Source organism: Piliocolobus tephrosceles, chromosome 1 (assembly GCF_002776525.5).
Source record: "Piliocolobus tephrosceles isolate RC106 chromosome 1, ASM277652v3, whole genome shotgun sequence".
In the NCBI taxonomy this organism is placed as follows: domain Eukaryota; kingdom Metazoa; phylum Chordata; class Mammalia; order Primates; family Cercopithecidae; genus Piliocolobus; species Piliocolobus tephrosceles.
Window position 1 is genome coordinate 195,391,050 of NC_045434.1, and position 12,300 is coordinate 195,403,349.

Here is a 12,300-nt window from a genome sequence, read left to right on the forward strand (position 1 = left end):
GGGAGAGTCCAAAGTCAGAAGGAAGACTGCCACTAAAAATCAGGCTTAAAGAAAAAAGAACAGAAAGACTAATCAGGTAAAGGAAGGTATGGACAAATGCACTCAGGAAGTTAGGAGCTTCCCATTTGGGGAAGGTCCTTCTTCCATTGAATTACCCTCCCTCAATGCTGATCTGTGGAGAGCTTGCTGTCCTGTTTGTAGCACCTAATATTTTCATGGTTTTTTTTGTGGGGGATGTCTGTCTCTGCTATGGAACTCTAAGGTCCTTGACTTCAGTAGCTGGCACAGCTCCTGGTGCAAAGCATATGCCCACTAGATGTTTACTGATTTATTAAATGATTGAATAAATTGATGTTTTATAAAGACCTCACAGATTCACAGGTGTGATAATGATTACGGTGGGTTAGAAAGTGATTATAACCCACTCTAAATTCTTTGAGCACATTTGTACCTCTCCTTGACCCCTGTGCAGTGTGTGATCCTTGAAGGGCAACAACCAGCATCCAACACAGGGTTTGGAATAGATTAGGTGTGTAGTTTACAGTTGTTGAGAATAAATTACATTACTTCTTGATTCAATCACTGTAGTTATCTAATCTCTTCTGGACCACAGGCTGTGAGGAAGGTCTGTGCCTTAGACATCTCTCTACCAAGACTATCAACCCATAATTCTAGCACAGGGTTGCTGGGTACCCTTTAAACATTTATTGTAGGTATTGATGAATAACCAACCAAAGTAAGTCTCTCAGGACCTGCCATAAGTTTGGTAGTACTAATACACGTACCACATTTAATCTGCCAACCTTCAATGGCTTCCCATTGCACTTAATATGAAACACAAATATCTTACCATGGCTCACAAAGCCCTGCACCATCTGGACCACGCCCCTTCCTTATTTACTATACTACAGCCATCCTGGCCCTTTTTTTCAGTTCCTCTCATGCACTCCTTCATATTCCAGGGACTTGGCACACACTGTTCCCCTCTGCCTGAAATACTACTACTACCCACTTAAAGTGGCTAGCTTTCATTCTTCCTGTCTCAGATAAAATATCACTTTCTCAGAGCCCATCCCTGGCCTCCCAATCTAAATGAGAAATCCCCTGTTAATCTCTTGTTCTTTCTCTTCATAGCTTCTTTGTAGCTGTGTACTATTTATCTCACCCACTTGACTGGAAACTCTGTCTTGCTCACATGTGTACACCCAATGCCCAGTATAGTGCCTAGCACATAGTATTTGTTTAATCAATATTTGTTAAATTGAATGAAAAGCAAATACTTACAGGCTTGGTATCACATGCTGGTTACAGTCTAAACGCAGGAACCTAGCTTGTTACCTGCTACAGCTAGGTGTCTCAAGTCTTTTTAATGGGTTTGGGTTGGTGGGCACAGTGCTCAGGCAGAGGGTCAGACCACAGAGCCCTGGCTCCTTTCCTAAGGTCCACATCATCCTACCCTTGGCGTAGGCAGCTGCAGAAACAGGGGCATGAGGAGGGCCAGGTACCTGGAGATAGAAGCCAGATCCTCTGGGGCCGGTCTCCCACGCTTGGCTTGCCCCCCACCACAACCCATCCACAAGATCTTTTTTTTTTTTTTTTTTTTTTTTTTTTTGAGACAGAGTCTCTATCATCAGGCTGGAGTGCAGTGGTGTGATCTCGGCTCACTGCAATCTTTGCCTCCTGGGTTCAAGAGATTCTCCTGCCTCAGCCTCCCAAGTAGCTGGGATTACAGGCGCGTGACACCACACCCAGCTAATTTTTGTATTTTTAGTAGAGATGGGGTTTCACCATGTTGGCCAGGATGGTCTCGATCTTTTGACCTCGTGATCCACCCGCCTTGGCCTCCCAAAGTGCTGGGATTACAGGCGTGAGCCACCATGCCCAGCCTTTTTTTTTTTTTTTTTTAAATGATGGATTCATCCCTGCAGAACACCCCTTCTCACATATATTGGTTCTCTCGCCCAATTGTAAGGTCTCTCTGGCCTGTGCCCTGGACTCCTCTGCTGTTGCTTCCTCATCACCCATAAACAGATGGGAAATCTCCATCAAAGACTAATATTTCCTTCCAGGCTTACAGGATCACAGCAGGGTCCTGGAGGAAGCTCCTGTTATGGCTGAGCTTGGGACAGGATTGATAGGTTTCAGAGCTATCCCTCCCCCAACACACACCCCAACCTAAAATAGGAATGACCATCTGGATCCACTTATGGGTTTGGCTGGGGGAGGGAAGGATGCCAGAGCTGAAACTGTCAAGCTGGGAAACCTTTGAGGGTAAGATGCTGCTTATTTGAAGGGTGAGCTTGGGGCATTTCCTCTCTTGGTGGGTGTCAGAGCACCCCCTCAATTGGCCCCATGTATAAGTCCCCAGGACTCACAAATCTCCTCTCTCAGGCTATCTCGCTCCTGGCTTTCAAGGCCCCTCATGATGCCCTCAAATTTTCTTTCCAGATTCATTTCTCACAGTCTCCTTTGGGACTTACCTGGAGTTAGCCTCATTGGCCTGTTTGCCCTTCACAGAACAAGTCCTGCACCTCATACCTCGTGTGTTTGCTCACACCGTTCCCTCATCGGGGACGTCCTTCCTCTCCTCTTCTACACTACTTTCAAGGTTTCAGGCAAATGCTCCCTCTTTGCTCCCCGAGCACGAAGGCTGTGTTTCCACCTATTGAATATTCATGTGTACTTGCATTAGCATTAGCTGTTTACATGTCTGTCGCTCCCAAGAGACTGTGAACTCCTTGAGAAGGGGACTAACTGGATCTATTGGTCCCTGTATCCAACCAGGCAACTGGCAGAAAGGAAGTGCTCAGGTAATGTCACTGGAGTTATTTGTTGACTGTAGATGGTCTCCTTAAGGGCTCTGGGGAAGAATCACCTCAATCCAGGGAAAGAGCCTGAGCCAGGGGCATGCTGCAGTGCACGTAGCATGTGGGAGGGCAGCATCCTCTCTTCTGCTCAGCCCTCTCTGGCCCTTGGAAGCTGGGCCTCTCTCCATTCTGACTCCAAGCCTTCCCATGGTGGGGAGGAGATTAAGGGGACCAACTCAGTGCAAGAAACCATTTCAGAGCAAACCCACTGGCCCTTTAGACATCAGAGTTCACAAAACGACTTCCTTTTCCATTCCATTTTTTGTTTTATTTGGAAATGGAATCTCCCTTTGTCACCCTGGCTGGAGTGCAGTGGGGCCATCTTGGGTCACTGCAACCTCTGCCTCATGGGTTGAAGTGATGCTCCTGCCTCAGCCTCCTGAGTAGCTGGGATTACAGGTGCCTGCCATGACGCCCAGCTAATTTTTTTAAAAATTTTTTTGAGATGGAATCTTGCTCTGTTGCCCAGGCTGGAATGCAGTGGCGCTATCCTGGCTCTCTGCAACCCCTGCCGCCCAGGTTTAAGCAATTCTCCTGCCTCAGCCTCCTGAGTAGTTGGTACTATAGGTGTGTGCCACCATACCTACAAATTTTTGTACTTTTTGTAGAGACGGGGTTTCACTGAGTTGGCTAGCCTGGTCTTGAATCCCTGACCTCAGGTGATCTGCCCACTTTGGCCTCCTGAAGTGCTGGGATTACAGGCGTGAGTCACTGTGCCTGGCCCCAGCTAATTTTTGTATTTTTACTAGAGATGGGGTTTCACCATATTAGCCAGGCTGGCCTTAACTCCTGACCTCAAGTGATTGTCCACTTTGGCCTCCTAAAGTGCTGGGATTACAGGTGTGAGCCACCACACCCGGCCTCCATTCCATTTTATAGATGGGCTAAGTTACCCAAGGTTATAGAAAGCACAGCTAGGACCAGGATCTAAGTCTCCCACTTTGGGGTGCCCAGTAAAGCATGATGGCTACACATGTGGACTCAGGAGTCAGGCAGCTCAGTGTTTGAACTTCAGCTCTGTCAGTATCTGTCGCACCTTAGAAAAGTAGCAGAACCTGTTAGGGCATCAGTTTCCTTCTCTCTAAAATGAGAAATAGGCCAGGCGTGATGGTTCACACCTGTAGTCCCAACACTTTGGGAGGCCAAGAGGGGAGGATTGCTTGAGCTGAGGAGTTTGAGACCAGCCTGGGCAACGTAGAAAGACCTCATCTCTACTAAAAAAAAAAAAAATTAGCTGGGCATTGTGGCACATGCCTGCTGTAATTCTAGCTACTTGGGAGGATTGCTTGAGCCTGGGGGAGCCGCAGTGAGCCACTATTTGTTTGTTTGTTTGTTTGAGACGGAGTTTCACCCAGGCTGGAGTGCAATGGCGTGATCTCGGCTCACTGCAACCTCCACCTCCCAGGTTCAAGTGATTCTGTCTCAGCCTCCTGAGTAGCTGGGATTACAGGTGCATGCCACCATGCCTGGCTAATTTTTGTAGTTTTAGTAGAGATGGGGTTTCATCATATTGGTCAGGCTAGTCTTGAACTCCTGACCTCAGGTAATCGTCCACCTCGGCCTCCCAAAGTGCTGGGATAACAGGCATGAGCCACCACACCCAGCCAGTGAGCCATTATTAATTTCATCATCCAGGTATTAAGCCTGGATGTTGATAGTTATCTTTTCTGCTCCTCTTCCTCCTCCCACCCTCCACCCTCCAGTAGACCCCAGTGTTGTCTCCTTTGTGTTCCTAAGTTCTTCTTATTATTTTTTTTGAGACAAAGTCTTGTTCTGTCACCTAGGCTGGAGTGCAGTGGCATGATCTCAGCTCACTGCAACCTCTGCCTCCTGAGTTCAATCGATTCTCATGCCTCAGCCTCCCAAGTAGCTGGGATTACAGGCACGCACCACCATGCCCGGATAATTTTTGTATTTTTAGTAGAGACGGGGCTTCATCATGTTGACCAGACTGGTGTTGAACTCCTGGCCTCAAGTGATCCTCCTGCCTCAGCCTCCCAAAGTGCTGGGATTACAGGCATGTGCCACTACATTTGGCCTGGTGACGACCCCTTTTAGGGCTTACTAGAGTGATGAGGGGAGACCAGTGTGAGAGTCTCTAAATCACTGTAAAATAGGGGTAAACTATGGCCTCATTAGGACCAGGACCTTATTTTATATGTAAAAAGAATTGAGTGGGAGCAGGAGGCCGAGCAATCAAGTGGCACTTTCCTCCTTCAGGCCACCACCCTGCCAGACATGCTAACATCCCTAGACCTGACAAAGAACTTGGCACGTGTGGGGCACTGAATGATGGCAGAGTATACTGGGGAGGACTCACATTTCACAGTAAAATCCAGTGTTCAGGCCGGGCGCGGTGGCTCAAGCCTGTAATCCCAGCACTTTGGGAGGCCGAGACGGGCGGATCACGAGGTCAGGAGATCGAAACCATCCTGGCTAACACGGTGAAACCCCGTCTCTACTAAAAATACAAAAAAATTAGCCGGGCGAGGTGGCGGGCGCCTGTAGTCCCAGCTACTCGGGAGGCTGAGGCAGGAGAATGGTGTGAACTTGGGAGGTGGAGCTTGCAGTGAGCTGAGATCCGGCCACTGCACTCCAGCCTGGGGGCAGAGCGAGACTCTGTCTCAAAAAAAAAAAAAAAAAAAAAAAAAAATCCAGTGTTCAGCAACCATGCACAATCCCTGTATTTGCTACTCCTCCAGATAATGTGGAGGCCCCAGGAAGGCAAGGAATATGTTGTGTACAATTTTGTTATGCCAGTGCCTAGCCCAATGCCAGACACAGAGTAGAAGTTCAAAAGTATCATGGGCCGGGCATGGTGGCTCACACCTGTAATGCCAGCATTTAGGGAAGCTGAGGCGGGAGAATCACTTGAGCCCAGGAGTTTGAGACCTGCCTGGGCAATATGGCAAGACCCTATCTCTAATTAAAGAAAAAAAAAGCCAGGCGCGGTGGCTTATACCTGTAATCCTAGCACTTTGGGAGGCCGAGGCGGGCGGATCACGAGGTCAGGAGATCAAGACCATCCTAGCTAACATGGTGAAACCCTGTCTCTACTGAAAATACAAAAAATTAGCCAGGCATGGTGGTGGGCACCTGTGGTCCCAGCTACTCGGGAGGCTGAGGCAGAATGGCATGAACCAGGGAGGCGGAGCTTGCAGTGAGCTGAGATTGCGCCACTGCACTCCAGCCTGGGTGACAGAGCGAGACTCCATCTCAAAAAAAAGTATTGTGACCTATTACATTATAAGAAAATGGTTTATAAAGAATTGTACTAGGCCAGGAGTGATGGCTCATGCCTGTAATCCCAGCACTTTGGGAAGCTGGGGCAGGCCGATCACCTGAGGTCAGGAGTTTGAGACCAGCCTGGCCAACATGGCAAAACTCTATCTCTACTAAAAATACAAAAATTAGCTGGGCATGGTGGCACATGCCTGTAATCCCAGCTACTCGGGAGGCTGAGGTAGGAGAACTGCTTGAACCTGGGTGGCGGAGGTTGCAGTGAGCCGAAATTGTGCCCTGCACCCCAACCTGGGTCACAGAGTGAGACTCCATCTCAAAAAAAAAAAAAAAAAAAAAAAAAATTGGACTAGGAATTAGGGATCAGGAATCCAGTCCTGGCTTTGGTTCTAATTCACTAGGGGGCCTCAGGCAACACCATCCCTTTTCCTGCCCCTCTTTGAAACTCATGGTCCCTATCTGTACAATGTGGAGAAAGAGCTAGATCAGTGGTCCTCAGCTCTGGCTGCATATTAAAAATGAACCTGGGGGCCGGGCGCGGTGGCTCAAGCCTGTAATCCCAGCACTTTGGGAGGCCGAGACGGGCGGATCACGAGGTCAGGAGATCAAGACTATCCTGGCTAACACAGCGAAACCCCGTCTCTACTAAAAGATACAAAAAAAACTAGCCGGGAGAGGTGGCGGGCGCCTGTAGTGCCTGTAGTCTCAGCTACTCGGGAGGCTGAGGCAGAATGGCGTAAAACCGGGAGGCGGAGCTTGCAGTGAGCTGAGATCCGGCCACTGCACTCCAGCCTGGGTGACAGAGTGAGACTCTGTCTCAAAAAAAAAAAAAAAAAAAAAAAATGAACCTGGGATGATTTAAAACAATGGATGCCAGCCCAGGTCAGAAACAAAGGACAAAACTCCCATGCAGTTTAGTAGTGCGAGCGCCTGTGAATAGCCACTGCACTCCAGCCTGCGTAACAAAGCAAGACCCCATCTCTTAAGTTAAAAAAAAAGGAGGAAAAAAAAAAAAAAAAAAAGGACAGATGTCTGTGCTCCACCTCAGACCAATTAAAACAGAATCTCTGGGGTGGGGCATGGAAAGTTATAAAAGCATCCTGGGTGATTCTGATTTACAGCTAGGGCTGAGAGCCTCTGAGCTAGATGACTTCTCATCACCTTTTAAGTTCTGCAACAATATTTGGGCATGCTCCTAAGCAGAGACAGGAGCAGCCCTCTGGGGCCACAATTGCCCTCCACAAATGCAGAAGTCTCAATTTCTAATCTCTGCTTTACTACAGACTCTCTTATCAGCAGGGCTCATGAATGCTTTGGATGAGTCACACATGTGGACACTCTTTAAAAAGGGAGCACCACTCATCTTTTTGCTGTCTCTAGTTTCGCCTTTTCCAGGAAGTCATATAGTTGGAATCATACAGGATGTAGCCCCTTCAGTCTGGTTTCTTTCACAAAGCAATAAAGTTTCCTCCATATCATTTTGTGGCTTGATAGCTCATTTCTGTTTATCCTGAATAATATTCCATTTTATGGCTGTATCAGTTTATCCGTTCACTTTTTTTTTTTTTTAATTGAGACATTGTCTTGCTCTGTTGTCGCCCAGGCTGGAGTGCAGTGGCACGATCTTGGCTCACTGTGACCTCCACCTCCCGGGTTCAAGCAATTGGCCTGCCTTGGTTTCCCAAGTAGCTGGGTAACAGGTACACACCACCACTCCTGGCTAATTTTAGTATTTTTAGTAGAGATGGGGTTTCACCATGTTGGCCAGGCTGGTCTCGAACTCCTGATCTCAAGTGATCCACCTGCCTCAGCCTCTCAAAGTGCTGGGATTATAGGCGTGAGCCACCGCATCTGGCCTCCATTCACCTTTTGAGGGGCATCTTGGTTGCTTCCAGTTTTTGGCAATCATTAATAAAGCTGCTATAAACATTCATGTACGGGTTTCTACATGGTCATGTTTTCAACCCCTTTAGTTAAATACCAGGAGAGAGACTGCCACATTGTATGGTAAGAGTATGTTGAGCTTTGTAAGAAACTGCCAAACTGTCTTTCAAAGTGGCTGTACTATTTTGCATTTCCTCTGGCAATGAATGAGAGTTCCTGTTGCTCTACATCCTTGTCAGAATTTGCTGTGGACAGTTTTAACATTTTAGCCATCCTAGTAAGTGTGCGATGTGCAATGGTATCTCATTGTTTTAATTTGCAATTCCCTAATGACATGTTAAAAATCTTTTCATATGCTTACTAGTCACCTGTGAATCATCTTTGGTGTGGTGTTCAGATCTTTTGTCCATTTTGAAATTGGGTTGTTTCCATATTGTTGAGTTTTAAGAGTTCTTGGCTGGGTGCGGTGGCTCATGCCTGTAATCCCAGCACTTCGGGAGGCCAAGGCGGGCAGATCACAAGGTCAGGAGATTGAGACTATGCTAACACGGTGAAACCCCGTCTCTACTAAAAATACAAAAAAATTAGCTGGGCATGGTGGCGGGCACCTTTAGTCCCAGCTACTCGGGAGACTGCGGCCGGAGAATGGCGTAAACCCAGGGGGCGGAGCTTGCAGTGAGCTGAGATTGCACCATCGCACTCCAGTCTGGGATACAGAGCTAGACTCCGTCTCACACACACACACACGAGTTCTTTGTGTATTTTTGACTACAAATCCTTTATCTGTGTGGGGTTTTTTTTTTTTTTTTTTTTTGAGGCGGAGTCTCGCTCTGTCGCCCGGGCTGGAGTGCAGTGGCTGGACCTCAGCTCACTGCAAGCTCCGCCTCCCGGGTCCACGCCATTCTCCTGCCTCAGCCTCCCGAGTAGCTGGGACTACAGGCGCCAGCCACCTCGCCCGGCTAGTTTTTTGTATTTTTTAGTAGAGACGGGGTTTCACTGTCTTAGCCAGGATGGTCTCGATCTCCTGACCTCGTGATCCACCCGTCTCGGCCTCCCAAAGTGCTGGGGTTACAGGCTTGAGCCACCGCGCCCGGCCCTTTATCTGTGTTTTATAGAGCTAGACTCCGTCTCAAAAACACACACACACACACGAGTTCTTTGTGTATTTTTGACTACAAATCCTTTATCTGTGTTTTACAAATATTTCTCCCAGTCCTTGGCTTTTCATTCTCTCCACTGTGTTTTTCACTGAGAAATTTTTTATTTTAATGAAGTCCAACTTACCAATTTTTTTCTTTCCTGGATTGAGGTTTTGGTGTTGTATCTAAAAACTCATTGCCAAACCCAACAAAGTAAGTGGCTGGGACTACAACTCGCATTATGTTAAAGCTATAGATCAAGTTGGATGTTTTTCCTATGTTATCTTCTAGAGGTTTCATAGCTTTGTATTTTAAATTTAGGTCTGGCATCTATTTTGAGTTAACTTTTGTAAACAGTGTTAGGTCAGTATTTAGATGTTTTTTTGCATATGGATGTCCAATTGTTCCATCACTGTTTGTTGGTAAGACTATCTTTTCTCCATTGAATTGACTTTACTGCCTTGTCAAAGATCAGCTGACTGTATTTGTATGGATCTATTCCTGGGTTCTCTATTTGTTCCCTTGGCCTATTTGTTTATTCTTTTGCCAGTACCACACTGTCTTGATTATTGTAGCTTGATAGTAAGTCTTGAAGTCAGCAGTGTTAATCCTCTGAATTTGTTTTTCGTAAGTATTGTGTTGGTTATTCTGGGCCTTTCTTCTTTTTCTCCCTTTCTAACAAGAAGTTTATTTAAACAAGATGCTCGATTTGAAGGGAAAACTGTTTAGGATTCTTTTTTTTTTTTTTTTAAAGAGTAATTTATCCCTACTTACAGGCAGATTGCCCTACATGTAAGAGCTATATACAAAAAAAGTTATAAAATTGTCCTTGGTTTTACAATTAATAAATGAAAAACACTAAAATTCTCCAGTTGAATAAAGTATGCAAGGATTTTTGTTTTTTGGTTTTTTGTTAAAATAGTGACAGCAAAATAACATTGCAATATAAGATAAGAGTTGAATGAGCATGCCACTGATGGAGAAAGGGAGGTAATTTTCAAGAATCAGTATTTTTCCTCACGGGTATGTTTTGATTGACATCAAGTGGATGTCATTGGCCATTTAATATTTAAGACAGCAAAATGCTTGTGAACATACACCCGTTATTTTATGTACCATAAAGGAATGGGTAAGGGAAAAATAAAACAAGAGAGAAAACTATACTATAGTAATAGTCATGATGTGGTGGAACCAAATTGCAGTTTTCTAATTGAGAATGTAATCTTGATCTATAAGAACAAAGTTCTAGAGTAAAAAGGCAGGTTCCTTTTTCAGTAGACAGTTCTTGTCTGTTGCTGAAACACATCATTATCTTCATCCTCCATTTCCAACTGTGCAGGTGTGTTTGTTTCACTGACTGGTTGCCTGTCAAACTAGAATCTGATCTGTCTCACTGACAAACTCTGTCCTTCACAACAGGCTTTCATTACTCTAGTAAGTGGTATATGACTCTTTTTTTTCTTTTACGAGATGACGTCTTGTTCTGTCACCCATGCTGGAGGGCAGTGGTGCGATCTTGGCTCACTGCAACCTCCGCCTCCTGGGTTCAAGCAATTCTCCTGCCTCAGCTTCCCGAGTAGCTGAGACTACAGGCACATACCATCACGCCCGGCTATTTTTTTGTATTTTTAGTAGAGATGGGGTTTCACTATATTGGTCAGGCTGGTCTCGAACTCCAGACCTCAGGTGATCCACCCACCTCAGCCTCCCAAAGTGCTGGCATTACAGGCGTGAGCCACTACACTCGGCCGGTATATGACTTTTAATCTTAAACTGCACCACAGAACTATCCTGCCCTATTACCTTCAAATTAATAATATTATTCTTCTCAGTCTTGACTCCTTCCTTGGGCTTTTCAGCCACGTGAGTGCTGGAGTCTCCTCAGCTGCTGCTTCACAAATGAGGCACCAGGTCTGCACAGAATGAATGAGCACACAAATAGCACCAGGAGAAGAAGTTGGAACAGTGGAACTATTCTGGGTCTTCTACATTTTCATGTAAACTTTAGAATAATCAGTTGGTGATACTCACAAAATAACTTGCTGGGACTATGACCAGGATCACGTTGAAGCTAGAGATCAAGTTGGAAAGAACTGACATCCTAATACTGAGTTTTCCTGTACGTGAACATGGACCATCTCTCCACTTACCTGATCTTCCTTGGTTTATCAGTTTTGTAGTTTTGCTCATACAAACCTTGTACGTATGTTGTTAGATTTATTCCTAAGTACTTTTTTGGGGGGATGCTAATGAAGGCTGAATAGGTTAAGGACAAGGTGCTTTTAGAACAGTGAAACTATTCTGTATGACAATGTAATGGTGGATACAAGACATGCATTTGTCAAAACCCATAGAACACGGCCGGGCGCGGTGGCTCAAGCCTGTAATCCCAGCACTTTGGGAGGCCGAGACGGGCGGATCACGAGGTCAGGAGTTCGAGACCATCCTGGCTAACACGGTGAAACCCCATCTCTACTAAAAAATACAAAAAGCTAGCCAGGCGAGGTGGCTGGCGCCTGTAGTCCCAGCTACTCGGGAGGCTGAGGCAGGAGAATGGCGTAAACCCGGGAGGCGGAGCTTGCAGTGAGCTGAGATCTGGCCACTGCACTCCAGCCCGGGCGACAGAGTGAGACTCCGTCTCAAAAAAAAAAAAAAAAAAAAAAAAACCATAGAACTGTGCAACACAAACAGTGAACTGTAATGTAAACTATGGACTTCAGTTATCATAATGTATCAATACTGGTTCATTAATTATAACAAAGTACTAATGCAAGATGTTGATAACTGGGAAAATTGAGCTGGGGAAAGACGGGTATATGAAACTCATTATACTATCTGCTCAATTTTCTGTAAGCCTAAAACTGCTCTAGAAAGTAAAGGCTATTAATTTTTTTAAAAAATGGAGTACCAACTCCAAATGAAAAGGAGACCCTGGTGAAGTCTTCCAATGCCTCCCTTGCCTACAGGATCAAGTCTATGGTCTCTCACCAGGCACAGGAAATCCTTCACAATTTGACTGCCCCTCCAGTCTACCCTCTACCATCCAGCCAAATGGAGTCATTCAGGGCTCATGAAGGAACCTGGGACTCTGCACTACTCCCTGGTCTGGAACACTGTCCCTTCTTTGCCTGGTCTGGAAATGCCTTCAAGAAGCTTCTGCAGATGTTAAT